A 22,310-nucleotide genomic window follows, 5' to 3' on the forward strand; every position below is an offset into this window, starting at 1 on the left:
AATGGATGCATTTATTGTTGGAGACTTTAGTATATGTATATACTCCTGCAATGTTTTGGTGTGTGTGTGTGTGTATGATTTGTTTCCCAATTCTCGAAACTTCTGTGTATCTTTCCTGTCTCATCCAGTCTCATATCCAGAATCTCAAGAACTGGATTTCTTTCCTAAGAAAGCATTCTTTGGAAAATGCAAAAGAATATTAAAAGTATGAAAGAAATACCAAAGCCCTGTATTTACGATAACATTAGCTAGATTTTAAAATAGCTATTCATAATTGAATCAGTGGTTTAGGATGTCTTGAGGTCCCTAGAAAGGGAAGGCCTCTTTTTCAAGTTGAGGCATCTGACTGCAGCATCAGAGAAAGAGGAGAGACAGAGTGCATGCTACATTGATTGGGAATGGCCCCTGGGCTTCCCAAGCACACAGAGAAGTAGAACATTAGGCCACAGTAAACTCAATAGAAAATGTATTATGGCTGGGACATTTCCATAGAGTTTGTGAATACCCAGCCTTGTGCCCAGTTTGATTACAGTCAGCCTTCCTTCCATTTAAAAATTCTGTACTAGAAAGAAAAGAAAGAAGAAAAAATGGTGAGGAGCCTTTTAGCAAGGCATGCTGTAAAAATGACACAATGTTGTTTTGCTATGGCTACTCTGAAAACCATATTGGCCACTGATGAACTCTTTTCCAGATCCATACTTAGTAGACACACCAGGCTACAATGTAGCTGCAGCAAACTCTGGGGCCCATTCCGCACAAGTTTAATGTAGCAGGAGTGTGGAAAATTGTAATTGCTACTAAAATGCAGTTATGCACAACGTCGTACACAATCTGCCACACTCCTGAAACAGTCCCGCTAGAAGCGCTTCGTTGTAGTGCTTCCAGGGAAATCCCAAAAAGTGGATTCACCCTCTGGAAAGTGCTACACTCTTGCAACCAATCTGCAACACTAGCGAAAAAGTTCTGTGCATTACCATTGTTGCGGTTTCAGCAAAGTCCCTCCCCCTGGCTCTCTCCTCTGATCTTCCGGCGAAGCGATCGCCATTTTTTTTTCTCGGAGCGAGTGAAGAGCAACGAACCAGCGAGCCTTCATTCACCCAGCAAGGCTTCTCTGGCTGCAGTCCCTCCACAGAGCTGCTTTAAGTCACCAAGCACAACACAGCCCCGTTTGCAAGTTCCCTTTATTTTCGGCCAAAAATCGCGCCCGTGCACGGGAGGGGGTTCACTCGGGGGAGCATGGCAACGATGAAACGGCAGCTCACACGCCAGCTGCCAGCTAGATGGGTCTCTACATTAGGAGGAAGCAAGGATTCAAGGCATATTCATTGCAACGTGTGTTTTTCTGTTTTTAAAAAACATGTTCTTAAAGGCAAAGGGGCTTTTCCGGAGGATGGTAACAACCGCCCATTGGCTGCTCGTTTGATTGACGGCCAGGGGCGGGACAAAGCACGGCAAATATCGTTTCCTTTCTAGCGATTTTTGCTGAGACCAAAAACCTGTGGGAAACGATTGAAACGCAACTGGATTCCACTACAAAGGCAGCTATGCGTTACACTGAATTCCACTATTTTAAATTCCATTTTTTCTTTCCGTAATCAATTTGCCACATTGATCCTGGTGCTATCCCACACTTCCATTTGCCATGCATGTTGTGTGAGAAAGATAGCAAAATTAATTTTAAAATCTAGTGGTACCTTAAAGCAAGGGTAGTCAACCTGTGGTTCTCCAGATGTCCATGGACTACAATTCCCATGAGACCCTGCCAGCATTTGCTGTCTTAAAGAATGACACTATTTAAATATCAGTTTGTGTGGGTCACAGAAAGCTAGCAATATCACTTTTCCTTTTTCCTGAGAACCTCAGAAATATACCCTATATCAGGGGTAGTCAAACTGCAGCCCTCCAGATGTCCATGGACTACAATTCCCATGAGACCCTGCCAGCATTCACTGTCAGGGGCTCATGGGAATTGTTGTCCATGGACATCTGGAGGGCCACAGTTTGACTACCCCTGCCCTATATACTCATATTTCCCATTCCCTCTACCTCCCTTCTCAACACATACTGAAGTGTTTATGTTCATCTTTTTTACTCATCTTTTTCCCTCATTGTCTATCCCTCATACGGCTGCTTTCCCTGCCCTCCACTCCAGGCCTGCTGTTCAGCATTCTTTACTTCAGCATCTCTTCTCCTCGCACCTGATTACAAACTCCATTTGACCTTAGCCTCTTATTTATACAGCCTTGCTTATTTTCATCTTACCTCTGCACTTCATACTTGCTGACTTCTTACTTCTGCCTTCTGTTTTCATCCTCAGCACCCTGTTTATGCCTACCTAATTGTATGCTCACCTTCACTTTTCACTTCATCCCTGCACTGTTGCTTCTTTCCATAAAAAGGTAAAGGTAAAGGTATCCCCTGTGCAAGCACCGAGTCATGTCTGACCCTTGGGGTGACGCCCTCTAGCGTTTTCATGGCAGACTCAATACGGGGTGGTTTGCCAGTGCCTTCCCCAGTCATGACCGTTTACCCCCCAGGAAGCTGGGTACTCATTTTACCGACCTCGGAAGGATGGAAGGCTGAGTCAACCTTGAGCCGGCTGCTGGGATTGAACTCCCAGCCTCATGGGCAAAGCTTTCAGATGGCTGCCTTACCACTCTGTGCCACAAGAGGCTCTTTCCATACTTTCCCTCAAAATCACTGTTATTGTATTTTACTTGACCTAAAGCTTTATTTTGTTTTATAAGAACACAGTTGTATTTTAACCTCTGCTTAACTTGTCTGTATACCTGTTTGCCTAACTCCATTCTACCTTAGCCTCTCTTTTATTGCTTTATTATTTCTCTTCCCTATGCATCACCTCTGCTGACTCTTTACCTAATCCCCTCTCGTGGCTCCCTTTGATCTTTTCCTTAGAATTCCAGTTATAATTTTCTCATTTACCTTTGCGACTGTTTCCTGTCTTTGCAATCTTCACTTCAGTCTTGTCCTTTAATGTACAGTTACTTTCTCATGTTTGCTTTTTACCTCAGTATTGCCTCCGTACTTCCTTCCCCATTGTTACCTCAGCATTCTCTCTCTACATACCTGTTTGTTCATCACTTTATTTCACTGGTCAGCAGACAGGGGGAGCATGTCTCTGTCGATCTTCCTGGATTTCTCAAAGGCTTTCAGTACCATGGACACCTTCTGGACCGTCTAGCAAAGCTGGGCTTGGGAAGCACAATGCGACCCTGCTGTCAACCCTTCATTTGATATAGTGTCCAGAAGATGTTGCTAATGGACTTTTGCTCTGTCCTACAGGCATTAAGACATCGGACCCCTCAAGATTGCCTCTTATCCCCTATGCTATTTAACACCTGCATAAAGTCACTAGGAATGCTCATCTGGAGATTTTACAGCTCAGTGCCATTAATATACTGATGACACTTACCTCTCTCTCCCTTTTAGGGAGCTGGTAAGAGTTGTAAACCAGTATCTGCAATTTAAGTTGAAATGAGACAAAATGGAAGTACAGTGGATTGGAGATAACTGGTGTTTGATCTGTTCTAGAAGAAGTGACTTTGCTCCTGAAGGTGTAATGAAACAGCATGGAATACTTCCGAATGCTTGGGTAAACAGCCTGAAGTAGCTAGGAGTAACAGAAGCAGTTAGGCGTACCTTGGACTGGCACATCAGCTGCAGCAATTCCTGCGGAAAAAGACCTAGTTACAGGTAAATATGATGTGGTAACATCCAGGATAGTTTATGGTAACATGTTCCTCAAGAGACTGCTCCTAAAAACAAAAGCAATTCACAGCACAGCAGCAAAAGATACTCAGTTCAAGGGGCTTAAAACAAACCAACCTTTATAGTCTAAATCAGGGGTAGTCAACCTGTGGTCCTCCAGATGTTCATGAACTACAATTCCCACAAGCCCCTGCCAGCGTTTGCTGGCAGGGGCTCATGGGAATTGTAGTCCATGAACATCTGGAGGACCACAGGTTGACTCCCCCTGGTCTAAATGGCTTGGATCCAAAGTACCAGGAGGACTGCCTCCACCCATATCAGCCTGTTCCTCTGTGTCCCACAAATGGTACTTTCCTACAGGTTATAATGTTATTGTTTGTAATGATTTCTTGTTAACGGTTGTAAACTGCCCTGAAATTGATATGCCAAGAGAGGCAGTCTTGCAAATTGAATAAACAAACAAACTTGTCCTGAAGATATTTTAAAAGGACTTTTAAAGTCCTTTTAAAAGGACTTTTGTGTCCAATGCCCCTGTTCAGAGCCCCTGAAGAGGAGAGTGGCATCATCCTCACAGACATCCTTGACTATTTCATATTCAGGTCGAATCCTGGAAGCCTTCTGATTGGAACAGCACTTAGTGATTTGGGTGAACTTGATTTTTTTAAAGTAAATGTTTTAAATGAATGTTGTTTTCAACTATAGTTCATTATAGCGTTATTGCCAAGTTACTTCAGAGGCTGGTATTTGCTTATCACTTGTCTCCTTTTTGTCAGTTTTAACCTTCTTTCCTTCACATATTTTACCTTGGCTTTCTTTCTCTACACACCTGTGTGCAAAATTCCCTTTTTATCTTTGCCCTCATTTACATGCACTTTCTCTCACATTAGGTTTTTTTTTCAACCACAAGCGTCTTCTTTATGCACCTCAATCTTTTTCTCTAGTCTACACACCTGTCACCCAGCTCCATTTTCCCTCAGTCTTTCCGCTCCCTTTAAAGCCCCCCTTTATTGAAGCCATTCATATTCCGCCAGTCAATTTACGCACTTTGCGCAAGAAACAAGCGAGGTATTCGCGGATCCGCAGCCAACCGTACAGCACGCTTGTAAGAAACGGTGAAACCAACTCCGCCTTTAGGAGCAACCCGACTGGAGCGCTGATGCGAAGTTTAAATATTTCCTAAATAGGGTGCGAGAAATTTCTCTTTCTACTTCAAGTACAGTGGATTTGACTGTGGTAACATTGCGGATTCCTCTTAAAGCAGGGTCTCTTTCTTTTTCGAAGAGGTGGACGGAAAAGCGAGCCGAGCTGCGTCACTTGCGCAAAGGGAGCTGACTTCGCAGGTAAGAGCAACAGACAACTTGCGCTAACTCCGACCGTAGCGTTGGCAGAGGCGGGGAAGAACTAAGGTAGCACTGCGGCGCTTGCGTGACGGAGCCGGTCCCGCGCTACGCAACAAGCGTAAGGCAGCTCTGCCTTTCTCAGGTGCAGGGAGGGGGCGGGCTCACGTTGCCCGGCAGCTCTGGCCGGGCCCAGCCTATGGGGGCGCTGGGCGCTGTCACGTGCTGTAGGAGCCCCCGAAAGCTGCCTGCTGCGGAGCTGCAAGAGACGGAGCCAGCCGGGACGGAGCCGGGGGGCTGAGCGAAGGGCGGTAGGGACTCTACTCTTCCGGGGGGCTCGCCATGCACCGGGGGAGGCGTGGGGAGTGGAGCGCTGAGGGATCGCGAATGCACGAAGCAAGGGGGCGGGGCAATGGAGAGCGATGGGCGGGGGGCTCGATTCAAGGGGTCAGGGGATGCCTGGAGAAGGAGAGGGCTCTTTCCAAGGAGGGCTAGGTAGGGGCGGCCTGTTCAGAGCGGCATGGCTTATAGATGCCTTTGGCATCGCTTCAGAGCCCCCCGCGCGGGCATGCCTAGGTTGTCAGGCACAGCGGCTCTCCTGTGTTTTGCATGGAGCTGAAGTAGTGGGAGGTAACGGGGTGGTAAGATGCCAAGATCTGAATTGGGGTAGGTTGTGGGAAGAGGTGCGGTGGGGTTGGGAGTGGGGGAGCGAGAGCAGCAGCAGACGGCTGCGGTGTGAAATCATTAGGTCAAATGCACAGCCTGGAGTGAGGCAGCGGATCTGGGATCCTGGAGAAAGGTGCTGAGGGAGGGAGGCTATTCGCGGCAATAGGCAGCGTTTGTAGGTCAGTGCGATCTGCAGTGGGTTGGCTAGAGGCAAGGAGGGTTGAGGGGTGGCCGGGAAGCGTACTGCTCGGGGTTGGTGCCCAGAAGTAGATAGAGGGCATCATGTGGCCTGTGTGTTGCCATTGGATCTAGGAATATACCTGAGCCTTCTGAGGAAGGAAGAACCACTGTGGACAGCTGATAGCACAGGTGCTCCCTTAAGGGGGCTTGGGCCTAGGAGGCAGCACCCAAGCACCAGGAACTGTGTTTTGCAGAGTGGGTGCAGAAAAGGAGTGAGGAGGATAAGGGTGGTAGTATTTGTGGGTGCTCATTGTATGGAGAACTGGGTGTGTGTGCAGAGTGATAGATGTGAACACCTGCAGGATGGGAAAAAAGACTGGAGGCTTGTAACCTGATAATTTGGGGTTGGGAGTTCTCTTGGAGGGAAGAGGCAGGCAGGCTTAGTCAGGCATTGTTTGGGAGGAGGAATATTCAGGCCAGATTAACTGCTGTTGGGTGGTTTGGTTCACAGGGCCGGGCAATTTAGGAAGCCGTTGAGTTCTTACCTGAGACTAGTAGGTTGAGTTCCCAGTGAAGGTAGTAAAAAGGTGGCATTCGTCCCATTTGCTCATGTTTATGCAGCAAGTTGTGACTCCTGTTTCGTCTTGGCATGAAATTCAGTGGTGGTATGATACATACAAGATTATGAGTAATGCAGGACTCTTTTTCACAGTAATTCTGGGTACAGAAGTATCTAAAGTTTTCCTTTTATGTATATTCCTGATGATGATGTCTAACCAGAGGACAGCTCCTGGGAATTGGGATGAGAGGGACTATTGTCTTAACTTGGGGAAGGTACCAATTCCGCCAATTACATCCAGCCTTTAATTACAAATACCAGATTTTTTAAAAAACCAATTGTTTCTGTCTTGTCTTGTTTTCTGTGCACAGATTTTTCTATACTTGTGATGTGGTATCTGCTAGGAAGAAGCCCGCATCTTGGGATGACTTTGTAGGGCAGTTGTATTCAAGTATTTTGGGAGAGTTGTTGTCATGTTTATGTGCACATTTACAGGGGAAAGGCAATGTGGAGGTAAGAGTTCGGATGAGAACTGGATTTCCAAAGTATCGGTAAATACCATGGTGGACAAGTGTTATCCATTTCTGTGCAGATAGCAGAGGCTATGTCTTTCAGGAGAATTCTATGAACTGCTTCATAGAACAGTTCTGTCCAGCAAGATGATCATGAGCTAACCTTTTTTATAGATACTCCCATTCCACCTTTTTAAAGGGGGCAATTTTGATGATGGGAACATTTATTTGCTTGATTTTGCTGCACATGTACCTCAGCCATCAAAATCCAGCCTCTGTACATCTGGTTAAGCACATCATATTGTCTTTTAACCTGTCCTGATTTTTCAAAAAAATGAAGCATCTGCACTTCCTGGTGACTTATTAAGACACTGTGTTGTCCCTATGCAGCAGTTCCAAATTTGGTGGTAATTCTTTATGCAGTTTTTAATTGCAAATATTCATGCGTTGATTCCCTCACCCCCTGGATTTGCTGTCTCTTGATTATTGTTAATCATTAAACTGAAAGTCTGGAGTAGAAGCTAGGGGAGGAATGCAGACAGAAAGAAGAGCAACATCTGCAAAAGATGTCCTATGGGATGGGTACAGCTGTGCTTAGTGTAAGGTTAGAATGAAAAAGTAAATATTTTGCAGTTTTTCTCCTGATTTGTGCTGTTGGACATCTGTGCTAAAGGGCTGACCTGCCCTAAACATTTTCTTTTAGAGGTAGATGTTCTTTCAGAGGTATGAAATGGCCCAGCTGTGGCATTCTGATTTTATCCCACTCTTCTCTTGTTTGTGAGTTTCAGTAATCTTTTTGTAAACTTTACTTAAAGTTTTTAAAATATTCTTAGAATCTCTTCTAAATCTCATAGCATATTTTCTAGCAGGCTTATTAGTGACCTGTAACCACTTACCTACCTTGCTGCCTGTGCGAAGTCAGACGCTCTGACCGAGTAAGGAGACCTTGCAAATGTCAGCTTTACAGCTGCAATTAGCTGTGGACAAACTGAATGGCGAAACGTTTAGTAGGCTAGTAATTTTGTTGACTTGCTTGCATTGTAGTATGGTGGATAGGGTGTCGGACTAGGATCGGAGAGACCCAGGTTCGAATCCTCACTCTGCCATGGAAGTTTGCAGAGTGACCTTGACCTAGTAAGATATTCTCAGCTTCACCTTCCTCACAGGTTGTGAGGATAAAATGAAGGAGAAAGATATGAACCACCTCGTGCCCCCACAAGGAAGAAAAATGGGGTATGACTGAAGTAAATAAAATAAAGGTTTCTGTTTGGTCTGAAAAACATTGCTGTTATATGTATTACGTTCAGTGGAGGCAGTGGTTAATTTCTGAGAAGTCAGACAGGAAGGCTATTGTGGCTCAATAGTAGGACATAAGCTTTACATGCCAAAGTGCTCCGGGATTTTGCAAACCAAGTGTTGGGAAAGACTTTCCTGAGAGCCACCATCAGTCAGAGGAGATAGGGCAGAGCTAGATCGGCTACTGGTTCGACGCTGAGGCAGTCGTGTTCTGAACTCGTGTGGGGATGCGTAGCAGAGATTAGCTGTGTTACTCCTTGCATCAGAGTGAATCCCCGATTGTCCCACTGTCAGTAAATTCTGATTGAAGGCAGTTTTCATTGGAAAGACTTGAAGATGCAGAATCTCAGAATAGATTACCAGGGCAGAGGAGATTCCATTTTTATCCTCGGCCTAATCAACCGTAGAGGATTGTTGTAAGAGCCAGAGTCTGGCCTCAGGCCACCTAGTGATCTTTATGGCTAGTAGGAATTTGAACCTTATAGTTCTCTGCAAGTCAGATACCTTTCCAACAGACTTCCATATTGATGTTTAAGAGCTTTGCATGGCTGAGAGGAATGAAGTAAGTGTTACAAAAAAATCTGACAGATTTAAACAGATTTTTTTCTTCCCTTCGCTGCCAAATGAGAGAAATGTTAAGGGGGGTGATATGGAATTGTAAATGGAACTTAGTAAAGAATGTTTAGAATGTTCAGTGTGCTTGTAACAACAGGTGCCTTTCAAGGTAAGAGGTATGTGCCTTTAAGAGGGATCCAAAGGATAAGATGGAGTTGGTTTGTTTGGGGCCCTGTTGGATAGAGAGATAATTATAAGAAAGGCTGAAGGTGGATGATTTGGACAGATCTGCCTTAATTTGGAATTGCCTTTTAGAAAGAAAGGATACAAAGACCTCCTAAATGGATTCTATTCAGTCTTTATATAGAAACTTCTTATTTTGTGTAGAGAACTCTGTAAGCCAACAAGGCAGTGCTTTAGTGCCTTTTCCAGACTGTGAAATATCCAGTTTCTTTGTGTGTAGGCTCAAAAGAGTTGCTGTAAACTAAGCAATGGAACCTTTGTGGATTTTTTTCAGCGTGTAGGGATAAGAAATAGATACGGGAAGGTCTGGACTGGCCTTGCCTTTGTTGTATCTTTATAACTGTGCTGCCACTGATTCTTGCATGCAAGTTAGTGGTGTCTTTTCATCAGTATAGATTGGGGACAAGTTTTTGCATTGCTCGGAATAGCTCCCATGGGAGAAGATGGCTTGTTCTGAGATATATAAAGTAGGGGAAGGGGTGTCAATAAGCAAATTTTTTGTTTTGTTTTGTTTAAGGTTTGTTTAAGATAGTGGCTGTCTCATTTACCTTTCCTCCCCTTCATGTACACACAATGGGACTCTGTTTTTCAATGGGCTCCTTCCTCCCTCCCTCCCCAGCAGTTGCTAGCCAGATGCTCCAGGAAGTTCACAGCCATGATATGATAGGTAACAGCCTTCCTTTGCTTCTTCTCTTTCAGTTGTACTTATGTCAGATCACAATGAAGCATAGTACAGTCAAGGCTCTGGCAAACAGGTGTATGTTGGACAGGGGATGATCCTGCAGGCACAGGTCAGCCTACTCCATAATCTAATAACAGTAGCAGATCCACCTGTCTGTGTTAATTTTGAAGAGCAAAACCAAATTCTGAGCAGGGCTGGCTGGCTGTGTTTTCTCAGAACTTCCACAACGGTGAGAAAATACTGTTGCTTGTATTACTTGGAAAGAGAGCAGCTGATATACACACGCCACCTTTTGTCTGTTTATTTAGGAAACTTACATGCTGCTTTTTCATAAACAAACACCAACTACTCTGGATACTTTAATGGAAAAGTGGGCTAAATTTTTTGAAATGCTGGCTGATAAAATAAAACAAATAAAATACAGCCCGATCATTAAAAGTCACTGTGATATTCAACCATGAGGTGCAGATGTTAGGGTGTCATACTAGGATTTGGAAAACCTAGGTTCAGATTCGTGGCCATGAAGCTTTTTGGGTGTTGGTACTTTGCAGAGTTAGGATAAAATGGAGGGTAGGATAAACATGTAGGAAGTAAATTAAAAAGAGCATAAAGCTGATACTGATTCTGTTCAAAGCTCTTCTGATATAGCTAGGTTTTGAAACGATGATGGAAGGCTGTAATGTAATGAAACTCCTGGACAAAGTAATCCCACAATACAGGAAGCGCTGCTGGGAAGGTCTTCACATGGATTCCTGTTAAGTTCACCTGTGCTAATGTGGGTTCCTGCTGCAGAGCTTGTTGTCTGATTTTGGAAGCTGTTTTTCAGGTATTTTGTATCCAAGTTTTAAAGGTCAAAATGAGTACTTTGATTTCTAGCTTGTCAAACTACTGGGAGCCAGTGTAGTTGATACAGTCTTGATTACAGTATTTGCTGGCGTATAAGACTACTTTTCCCCCCTGAAAAACATGCCTCCAAGTGGGGGGGGGGGTCATCCTATACGCTGGGTGCACTTCAGTTGGGATAGACATAGCTGCCCATAGTGGCCCATAGTACTGTAATGTAATGTAACAAGCTCTATATTTTGAGTGGAAATGTTGGGGGATCGTCTTATACGCCCAGTCGTCTTATACGCCGGCAAATACGGTATGTTTATTGAAGGAAGGAAGTGTTAACATTCTGCTTACCACATTATGAATAAGCTGAAGCTTTTGGACTATCTTCAGTGGTGTGTTATGGCAAACCAATATGGATAGGATTAAAGCATATATGGTAGTGGCCCAGCTGGCTTTCTTGGGGGCTGGCCAACAGCAGGTGTAGAAACCTAAGCAAATGGTGCATGTTGCCTTCTTACCTAGGGACAAAGAAGACTTGAGGAGCACCTCTAGGCTACAAACCTGCTTTTTCAGGTTAAATACAAATCCATCCAGAACAGGCTAAGCACCTACTTCTCTGTCAGCAGTTCCCCCAACTGATTGGACTATTTATTAGCTACTGAAATTAGTTCACCCTCATCTAGTCCTTTACCTCCAATCATGGTATAAACATATTTATGGTATTCCAGGCAATAAATGGAAAGGTCATGCATTGAATTTTCAAATAATCTTTCCTGGTAGTTTAATGTAGATGTTCAATAACATGAGAGGCAACATAGAACCCTGCATAACCCCATAAGATACAGAACAAATTTACTTCTGAAACCTATCCTTCAAGAGGTACCAGAGTCATCAAAAAACACTTCTTCTAGGACCCAGCCTTGTTCAGTTTTCCAAAGGGATACAATGGTTGATAGGCTTAAAAATTATTTGCTGCTCCAGAAGAACTGGAACTATTATTTCTCTGTCAAAAGAGCAGTATAGATCACCAGTCTGGATGACCAAAGTAGAACTACAAACTCATCATTTTACACCTGAAAACGATTTGCTGTATGACATAAAAATACATGTGCATGAAATTCTGGTCATTACATTGATATGCTAGGTTTATACCTTTCAGTGGTACATATATTCATAACCAGTTGCTTTCTAGAATGGCTCCAATATTCACTTAAAGCTTTTAAAGACAGTAGTGGAATTATGAGAAATTGAGAAATTAGGTTATGATAAGATGTTAGTTCAGACATTCTCAACTTTCTTACCGTTGAGAAACCCCTGAAATATGCTTCAGGCTTTGAAAAAACCCAGAAGTGGTGTGATTGTTCAGAATATGACTGGGAAGCATAGCTGTGTACACACTCACCTGTGTACGCACTCACCTTCCCACTCCCTCCAGGCCCATCATTGGCATTGGGGGTGGAGTGGACAGGTTGACATGACCATATATAGCCACATCACCCGATAAATAACACATTTTAAAAATATATTAAAATTTGCCACCCATTATGGTGATGACAAAAATGATACCCAAATGTTTATATACTACACTACAACAATTTTGTCATAGCTTTAGTGCTAAAACATTTAGGGTTAGGTTACTGATGGTAGCAGTAATTTGAAAATGCATTAACTAAAACAAAATCCTGAAGGCTGGAAAATGAGTCTGCGTCCTGCATTTTTGGGCCAGCTCCTAGACCCAAAGAAAATTTGGCAAGACCTGATCTAGATAATTTTTATTCAGAAGTACCAGAGTTGGGAAGCTACCACTTGAGTAACCTTCCTTAAAAATAAATTTAATGCAACCTGGAAAGTACTGAAATCTGTTATGTTCAAAGATCGTTCTCCCGGCCCCCCCCCCCCCCGAATTCTCTTACCACTTCCGGTTTTAGGGCCAGAGACAGTCTGCCCGCTATTATTATGGAAATATAAGCAGGAGCGGCCCTGACTAGCACTTGGAAGGGCAACCTCCAATGAATATCCGGGTCCTAACACAGGAGGCAGGTAATGACAAACCACCTCCAAACGTCTCTTGCCTGGCAGGCAGACAATCTTAGGATCTCTTGGCTATATTACACACATGCCTTTTGGTAAATAAATAATAATATAAAAAAGTGCTTTGTGTACTTGATCATACTAACAATAACGTTTTCTCCCCATGCACTGCATTGTAGATGAGGTCAGGGATATACCCATCTCTCAATGGACTGTCATAACCCTTTATATGATAAGACCTTTAGAGTTTTAAATTCCGTCAGTTTATGTTATTAATATGCCATTATTAGCCATTTTATGTTGTTAAAACCATAAAATAAGTTTCGGTTTGATTGAAAAATTGTAAGTATCTTAAGTTTCCTCCTGATTGTCTAACCCCCCCCTTGCTTCTGTACCAAGTCATATTCTGAATATGCTCAAAGTTAATTGAAATGCTGCTTCAGAATCCATACATGCTCTTTCTGCCCTGGCTTCTTAATTTCTACCCTTGCCTCATCTCTATCTTCTCTCCCACATTATTGGAATTTGGATTGTAAAATACTCAGGGTTGCGTCTTTGCACTTTCCAGAGCAAAATAAGCAATGCAAATAGATGTTTTGTTTATCTGTTTATGTATTTGTTTTAGTGGAACAGTAGCTTCTGAGTATTAGTTCTGAGTATTCTCCCAAGAATTTGGGAGGCCAGGGTTTAGGACTTGTCCTATGACCAAGTATCCCTGTGGTATCTATTTAAAATCATTAGAATATCTGTTTGAGAGTTTGCAAGTGGCCCAGGATAGCTAGCCATGCCTATGAAAGCTAGGAATTTCTTGCATTTTTCTCTCTTCCTTGTGCATGATGGTACTTATTTTTTTTAATTATTATTATTTATTTTTTTTGCTGACTGAATTCTTTTTCCTGGTGCCGGGAAGTTGAAATCCCCTTTTTGCTGCTTAATCAGGTCCTGCTTTCTGTTGGAACAAAGGTATTGACATAGCAAACATTTGGATTGCACAAAATTCTTCGTTCTTCCTTATTTGGAGGAAAATATGCAGTTAAAAAGTTTGTTTTCTTAGCGGCCTTATTTGTTTCTGCAAGTAGTGTACCTAGCCTTTTTGCCTCCCAAGATGGATAATTTTTCAACACCCCCCCCCTCCCCATTTATTTCTTTTAGTCTCAAATTACGCCTGATTTATAACAACCCCTTAGGGCAGGGGTAGTCAAACTGCGGCCCTCCAGATGCCCATGGACTACAATTCCCAGGAGCCCCCTGCCAGCAAATGCTGGCAGGGGGCTCCTGGGAATTGTAGTCCATGGACATCTGGAGGGCTGCAGTTTGACTACCCCTGCCTTAGGGTCTTCAAAGCGAGAGATGTTTGGAGGTGGTTTGCCCTTGCCTGTCTCTGCATCACCCCTGCTTAGCTTTTGAGATCTAACAAGATCAGGCTAGGCTGAGGCTATCCAGAGCAGAGCTCCTCCACTTTACAACAAAGTTATTTCAATTAATAATAATGGCCAGAAAATAAATTCAGGGGGGTAGTTGTATTCTCCTGAAACAACAAAACAAAGTTTGGTCTTAAAGGGGCAACTAGACCCAATCCCCCCCGCCCCCTGCCCCAATGGACAGAAAAGAAATGCAGACTGTTAACATTTCGATTGAACTTTGTGTATATAGTCGTGTTAGTAAGAAAATTCCAAATTCCAAAATGCTATTCCATTATGAGAGCCCCCATAGTGTAGTGCTTAAAGTGCTGCACTAGGATCTGGGAAATCCAGGTTTGTGCCATGGAAGCTTGCTGGGTGACCTTGGGCAGTTACATTACTCTTAGCTTAGCCCTGACCTGGATGGCTTCAGAAACTAAGCAAGGCCACAGAGGCGGGCAGTGACAAACCCCCTCTGAATGTCGCTTGCCTTGAAAATCCTACAGGGTTGCCTATATAAATCAGTTGTGACTTGATGGCTAAAAACAGAACACCCTAACCCAGGGGTAGTCAAACTGCGGCCCTCCAGATCTGCATGGACTACAGTTCCCACGAGCCCCCATCAGCATTCACTGTCAGGGGCTCATGGGAATTGTAGTCCATGGACATCTGGAGGGCCACAGTTTGACTACTTCTGCCCTAACCACTTGTGTACTATGCAGAGACCTGCAAGGGCTTCTGTTCTCCATTTTGAAGCTGAAGAGCTGACAACTCAAACATCTACGAGGTGTTTTTGAGAGCTTGGAGGCTACCTTTGTACTAACTTTTACCAAGTAACACTAGCAAAAGTATCACAATATTAATCGCAAGGTTCACCAGGCTGGATGTTAAGAGACATTACTACCCCCTCCCCCAGAAGGTGCCCCCACCCTCCATTATTTCCAAAGGTTGGTACTGTGCCAACCACAGAATTTCTGCAGTAAAAATTGAGGGGAGGGGGAAATTTCTGCAAGCCCAGCACAACTAATGCAATACACAGGATACCTAACTGTACCAGTACAATCCCAGTGCTCAGCTGAACCCAGTGCCATTGTGGCAATGCTAACTGATGTCAAGAACAATATCACTGTCCAAGCAAGGGGGGGGGTAGGTGTAAGCCCAGCAGAACTATTGCAGTCTACAGTGCTGAGCAAACCTAATGTCTTCTGGGTTAGTTAATAAAAGTTTGCTGTTCTACTGCTCTTAAATACATTCTGTTACCATGCAGGATAGGGATGGGAAGGTCTTGAAATCAAGAAGTGAAAATAAAAGGGAACTTTAGGCTAAAGGAGATAGAAATGAATGAGAAATGGGTGGGAAAGAGAGAAATTAAAAGTCATTTTATCTTGCTGTGACACCCTAAGTACTGCTTTGCAAGATCTGGTTGAGCTGGGTACAAGGAAAGGAATAGAGAACATCTAGATTATTGGAGAAAATGACCTGCAGACCGGTAATTACTGTAGCAGTTATTAGTGCTGGCTTGCTTGTACAATCTGTTAAGCACGTTTGCTTCAGCCTTGGAGAAAGGAGTTTAGCTGGTCCTAGAGTGGTGGTTGTTAGGCTTAGACTTCCTGGTGCTCCTAGTGGCTGCAACCAGAACAGCATTTTAAAAAGAAAAAGGCATTCAGCTGGATGCAGCAGGGCCTTCCTCAAACTGCCCCAGGGTAGATTGTACCTCCTGTCCTGCTCTTGGTATGCCACTGGGTTTCCACCCCTACCTGGACCACTTTGTATCCTATTTGGACCAGTATGTCTCTGTTTCTCTCTCTGCTGGTGAAATGGGAAAATGATGGGGTAGATTCTGTGCTGTTATAGCTGTCTAAATAAAGACCACGGAGCCCCTTGGATGCTAAGATAAGAGCATTAAGTGCCTGAAATGCTGACAGGAAAAGAGGTGGGTGTGGGTTTACATTTGCTTAAAATACTAGCACGGGTTGGTATGAGCCTCTGTATGATCAGAGAATGTTGAGTCTTTTAATGGAAATGGTACCTCTTCCGGGGAGGATAGATTAGTTATAAGCCTTGCCATTAATGTGGCTATTGTGCTGACTTATTCTATGTCCCTTTAAATGCCCCCTTTGCCTGGAGCTTGGAGCTGCTTCCTTCCTAACTTGTGTTTCTCAAAGATGAATAAGTTGAGTTTCAGAAAATCTTGTTCAGGTGGGTGTGTTTTTGGTGAGTGTGTACATTCTTATGCAAGGTTTGAAAACTTACCCTTTTTATAGAAATAATGCTTTAAAAAGCACCCACACATTTTCCACATTGTTCTGGAACTAGCTGTGCTTGGAGGCTTGGCTCCATGGAGGTGTGGGAAAGAGAGAGAGAAGGGGCAAAGGAGGGGCTCTGCCAAGCCGGCAGCCGCGGCACCGGCCAGGAGTTATTTGAGATACTTCTTAGGGCATCTGGTAAGATACTTAGTAGAGTTTACTGCAGGACTTTTCCTGTAAACGTTCTTCTCTCTTCTCCCCCCAGCCTATCCGTGTCTGAAGCTGCCTTTTTGCAAGGGTTTGGGGCTTAGAGAAGGAGCACACCTGCCTGCTAGCTCTCCCTCTTTCTCACAACAGCTTCTGATTGTTTAGGGGACCATCTTCCTCACTGCAGAAAGCAGCGAGTGGTTACGCATCACATTTGCATTCTGTGCTCTCGCTATGAATTTGTGCTTCTGCGGCAAATGTTTTGATTATGCATTGTGTTAATTAATGTAACGTAGAGCAAGCCCAGATACCAAGATCCAAGAGCTGGATGTGGTCATAAGACCAGCTGTTATGAAGCACAATATGTGAGTCTTCTTCTTCTTATTATTATTATTTTGTTGTGGCACAGTAGTTAAGAAGACGAGCAAGGAAGTTCCCATTTCAAATGTCTCATGAGCCACAAAATTGCCAGGTGACCTTAAGCAAACTGCTACCCTCTTGGCCAAAGTGTCCATTTATTCTCCATTGACACCTACCTGGCAATGTGCAGCTATAAATTCCAGCGTAGTCTAGAGCAGTTGATCCCCAACCTTTTTATCACCAGGGACTGGTCAACGCTTGACAATTTTACTGAGGCCCGGGGGGGGGGTAGTCTTTTGCCGAGGGACGTCACCGCCGCCTGAGCCCCTGCTCCACTTGCTTTCCCGCTGGTGCCCCTGACTTCCCGCCACCCACTGGGGGGCGCTGCCAGCAGCAGCTGCGTAGTGCCATGCCGAGGGGGAGCCCCAACCATGGCGGCTGCTGGAAAGCACCAAAGGTGAGCCAGCGGCAGAGTAGCAGTGCAGCCCCCCGAGGCAGCAGCTGGGGAGGAGGACAAGGAGGAGCCGCGGCCCGGTACTGACTGATCCACAACCCAGTACTGATCCCCGGACCGGGGGTTGGTGACCACTGGTCTAGAGGACTGTTCTAGTATTACTGCAATGGTGGATCTGGATCCTTTGGCATCCAAAATACCTTCCCAGCCCCCGTAGCTTTGTTGCTACTTGCAATACTATCTGTGTGGCGTTATATTAAAATTTTAATTTGTCGGTTCTCCTGTTGTGGAACTGAGGTAGCAAAATAAAGCGCTCAAACAGTAAAATCCTACTTTAGTAAAAGTGTTTCAGAGCCAAATGACATCTTTCCTGCCTGTCTCCAATTATAGTTTTAGAACACCCACCTCCCTATTTCTAAGTTCCTTTCTACCATGACTCAGTAATGTAGTGCTTGCTTTGTATAGAGAAGTTTTACCTGTGGCTTCACCAGGAGCTCAGGTAGTATGGCTGAAAAAGGCCTGTTTTTCAGACCCAAGAGAACTCTGTTAGGAGAAAGAATACTGGGCAGGATGGATCCATGAGCTAGGTGGATCTATGACCTGACTTGGTAAGAAATAGCTTCATACCTTCAGAAGCAAACATCTGTAGCTAAGTTTTTTATGTTTTACGGAACTAGTCATAGCTGAGCACATGCTTTTCATTCAAGAGGTCCCTTATTCACTTGAGGCATCTGTACTTAAGGGATCAAAGATAACAGCTGGATGGACCTTGAATAATCACTGCCAATGAAAATGGATATTACTATGCCAGATGGGCCAATTATATGACTTTGTATAAGGCAGCTTTGTATGTTCTCATGTGTGACTCTCAGCATGGTTATTCTTTATGCCTTGGTGCTGTTCTTGTTTTGCTCCTGTGCTGGGAAGATAAAGGGCATTTCTGCACGCGATAAATATAATGAAATGTTTACCGAATATAGTTGGCATATTCCTGCAGCTCCACATGATGTCGCCTACATCCAGCGTTTGGGCAGCAGCCGGCTCGCTACATCCTCCATTTTAAAGTGTGAGCTCTGGAATCCCCAAAAGTAGATTTACCAACCTAAAAGGCGTGATTCATCTGCGGACAACCAACAAGGCAACTAGCAAAAGGAACGTATGAAGGGTGAAACGCATGATAGTCAGCTCTGCAAGGTCCGGCCCTCGCTTTCACCCTCCTCCCTCCATTTACTGCTCAGCAAAGGAGGCAGGGCGGTGGTGATGGGTTGATGGAATGTGTGTGTGAACCACCCTGATTAATTTGCCTGGATTGATTGCGGGTGGCGGCGGCTGGGCGATGGCTGGGAGCTTTCAGCTGTTTTAAATGATGGGGGGGGGATCTGCCTCCCTCCCTATGCCCTCTGCTTGCCAGCCATGTTTTTTTTGGGGGGGGGCTTTAAATAATGTAGCAGTGCGTTTTCATAGATGTGAATACATATTGATACATGTAAGTCTCAAGTAAAAAAAGGGGGGGGCAAGACCAACAAACCACGGTTGGCCTCGTTGATTGACAGGCCAAGGAGTGGTGAGTGAAATAACACGTTGCTCTCTTGTTTGCAGTTTGTGCAGCATGTGTGAAGGAAGACATGGCAGGAAGGCATTGAAGTATGTAGGGGATGAACAATTTTGGTCTGAATGACCGTAAATAAATATTGAATTGAATTGTAGGGGATGAATAGCTTGATTTAATATCACGCTATCGCTGGTCGCAGGTGTCTCACCATTTTGACCACTGTACTGAAATGTATATCCCATTAGAAGGATATTTGAAATGAACACTAGCCAATTCCTCCTTGTTCCAAGGATCTCAAGTGGCTGTTCTCTGTGAACCAGCTGCAGTGTAAACAGGGTTCAGTGGTAAATTATTTTCAAGTTGAGAGTTGCTGTACTAATTTCTATGCAGCGTTGGGATCAATAGCAAACCCAATGGTGAACTGAAAGGGTGAACACAGATGTCCTACTCTGTTACATCTGCTGGCCCAGAGCCTCAAACCAAATCCTGCTGTGAAGTGTATGCCGCTTGGTGTCATCTTGGCCTCTCAGCATAGCGTAAGAATTCCCATGCTGGTCCCAGCTGTGCTTCCAATTGATAGAAGTTGGGATTTGCCAAAACTGTCAAGCTGCTTCATCAGCCCCATTCATTTGATTGATTTCTTATGCTAATAAACATCAGGATTGTCGCAACTTGTGGCTTAGGCTTCCCAGTGTGTTGATTTATGGCTTTGTGGCTTTTTCTTTCTTTGGTTATTTAGAAACTTTTTCCTGGAGCTTGCTTGCTTGCATGTGGTGCTACCTTTCTCTCTTTTGGAGTTTAATAAGTGCCTTCCTGGAGTCACTGCTTGAAATTCTCCAAGAACTGTTCCTTGTTGGGAGACTCCTTCCTCTCTCCCTGCCTAGTTTGTTGATTGTTAGCTGTTCTCTCTCTCCATGGGAGAAAATGATTTAAAGCAGTTTGTGTATGTTGTGGTTTGGCTAGCTTAGTCATAAAGAGCCTCGAGATGCTGCCAGTGATTGACATAACAAAATGTAAATTATATGCTGTTTTACTACGCACTAATTCATCCAACTTGAGGTTTATATGTCAGGAAGGTGCAGTGCTGCTTATAACAATGAATTTCTCCCTAATGTCTTCTTCTTCGTTTTTTTTTTTGGTGGAGAAAAACATTTGTTAAATTGTGTATTTTAAAAGTGTGGTGGTGGAAAGAAACACGTACCACCCTTAGCTATTAAGAGTTCCCCATTATAAGGTTTGGTTGCTTTCTTTGTTTAGATTTGTAAATGCTTTTAAGGGGATTATTGGGTTGGCTTCCACAACCTCAGCTATCTGGGGTTGCTAAGCCGGTATTTGTTAAGAACAAAAGAATGTCCTGGAGAGGGACAAAAGTCCATCTAGCCCAGGATTCTCTTGCCTTACAAGTAGTCAGGGCATAAAGGTGATGATTCTTCCTTATTGTGCTGTGCGTGTCACTTGGTATTAATAGGTGTTACTTTGAAAATTGAGGTCCTGTTATTGGCTTCCTTGACCAGTAGTCTCTGGTGCACAAGTACATAGAGGACAGATGCTCCTCAAGAACATTAAGAGGCCTGTGAGATCAGACATCATACCTAGCCTAGTATTTTGTTGCTACCAGCTGCCAGCTAGAGGCCTATGGGAAGCCCACAAGCAGGTTATGGAAGAAAGAGCCAATGCCAAATTCTTGTGCACCCAATGAAAATGCTGGGGGATCTTGAGCAGGGGCCTCTATGCAATTGTTGAAGAATCTGTTTAGTTACTGTCGAAAACAGGATGCTGGGCTAGGTGAACATTCGATCTGTTTCAGTAGAACATTTCTTGCATGCTTCTGTTAAAAAGCAGCAAATCTTACCAACATGAGCAGGGAATTCCAGGATGTTTCTGTAACGTAGATAGCTTGCTGAAGTTTGCTGATTGGTTGCTGGGGGACTCTCTACTCCAACATACCCGTGTATCAGATGATAGATAGCTATTGTATATCTTAACATTTTTATACAAGGCTAACTTCAGAGCAATGATGGTCCCTGGCCTTTGCTACTAAAGCCCAAGCTGCCTTTAGGATTTATAACATGCAGGCTTGTGGCTTCCCTAACCTAACTTGAATGCCAGCAGTTAGATTTCAGGAGCAGGAAAACATGTTTTCCAAGAGCCCAAGCCCCTGATTTGGATGTGGACCATGACTCCTGGGAAAAGGGCCTTTTGCCTTCCTAACCACAGTTTTCCTAACCCCAAATGACTCCAGAGTATACTGTTGCCCCACTGCGGGCAAATTATATCTTGTACTTTGAGCCTAACTTGCTAAGTAGTCTTGGACATGCCTGTGTTTTCCCAGCCTCTACACCTTGTCTCCAGTCCCAAAATCGCTTGGACTCATGACATGCTGTATAGCCCTGTTAAACCTGCTTATATAGCAGTAATAAAATTACCTCAGGAGTGATCCTTGGAAATGAGCCCTGAATTTATAGTTGGTCTGTGGATGCTGGATTGATCAAATGACCACATTATGGCTAGTTTCTGTGCTATTTATTGTGATCTTCAAAGTGAAGACTTGCTTTTGGCTTGTAAATATTTCCCCCCCTCTGCCAACACAAATGACCATGGATCATTAATTATGGCAGTGACTTCTGCAAGCTTATTAGGTATGAAGAATCTGGGGATTCTGTTGATCACTCTAGTGCAGGGGTAGTCAACCTGTGGTCCTCCAGATATTCATGGACTATGCTGGGAGGGGCTCGTGGGAATTGTAGCCCATGAGCATCTGGAGGACCACAGGTTGACTACCCCTGTTCTAGTGGTTTCTTTAGGCCATGGGATGTGTTAATGGTAGGCAGGGCAGTTCTTAGGTCTGAGGTTTTGGGCTGCTCCATGCTGTAGCTAAACCACAAGTTGCTGCTCCTTTGAGAGCACCTGGCTTAGTTTGTTTGAGCTGGAAACCTGTGTACCTGTGAGCTGGGCAGAACCATCCAAACATTGGCAGTTTGGAGATAGTAACCCCTATTTTGTGGGGTTGTATACTCGCAGAGTGGTAAGGCAGCAGACATGCTGTCTGAAAGCTCTGCCCATGAGGCTGGGAGTTCGATCCCAGCAGCCGGCTCAAGGTTGACTTAGCCTTCCATCCTTCCGAGGTTGGTAAAATGAGTATCCAGATTGCTGCTGGGGGGTAAACGGTAATGACTGGGGAAGGCACTGGCAAACCACCCCATATTGAGTCTGCCCTGAAAACGCTAGAGGGCGTCACCCCAAGGGTCAGACATGACTCGGTGCTTGCACAGGGGATACCTTTACCTTTATACTTCAGAAACCCTAGATGTCTACTTGGCTTTCCTTTATCAGATCATTAATCTCATGACAAGAGGTACATCTCAGCAATGTTTTTGGTTAGTTTGGGTATTGTGCCCAAATAACTATTACTAGAGAATCCTGTTTTATTTTTTATTAAAAACATTCAGATCTTTAACATTAAGTAA

At 44.1% G+C, this 22,310-nt stretch overlaps 1 protein-coding gene across 7 annotated transcripts in view; it reads left to right on the forward strand.

Annotated features, from left to right (window-relative positions):
* The first annotated feature begins 4,859 nt into the window (after positions 1-4,859).
* Positions 4,860-22,310, forward strand: part of STRBP (spermatid perinuclear RNA binding protein) — a 100,471-nt gene continuing 83,020 nt past the window's right edge. For 4 of the 7 annotated variants that reach the window (XM_077306883.1, XM_077306893.1, XM_077306894.1 and 1 more), the window contains exon 1: positions 5,224-5,377. The gene's annotated coding sequence lies outside the window, so the exon portion shown is untranslated. Of the gene's footprint in view, positions 5,070-5,223; positions 5,378-5,586; positions 5,733-22,310 lie in introns of those variants that run through there. The other 3 variants (XM_077306888.1, XM_077306884.1, XM_077306887.1) reach the window with 3 other exon arrangements.

The sequence above is a fragment of the Paroedura picta genome, chromosome 12 (assembly GCF_049243985.1).
Source record: "Paroedura picta isolate Pp20150507F chromosome 12, Ppicta_v3.0, whole genome shotgun sequence".
Lineage (NCBI taxonomy): Eukaryota > Metazoa > Chordata > Lepidosauria > Squamata > Gekkonidae > Paroedura > Paroedura picta.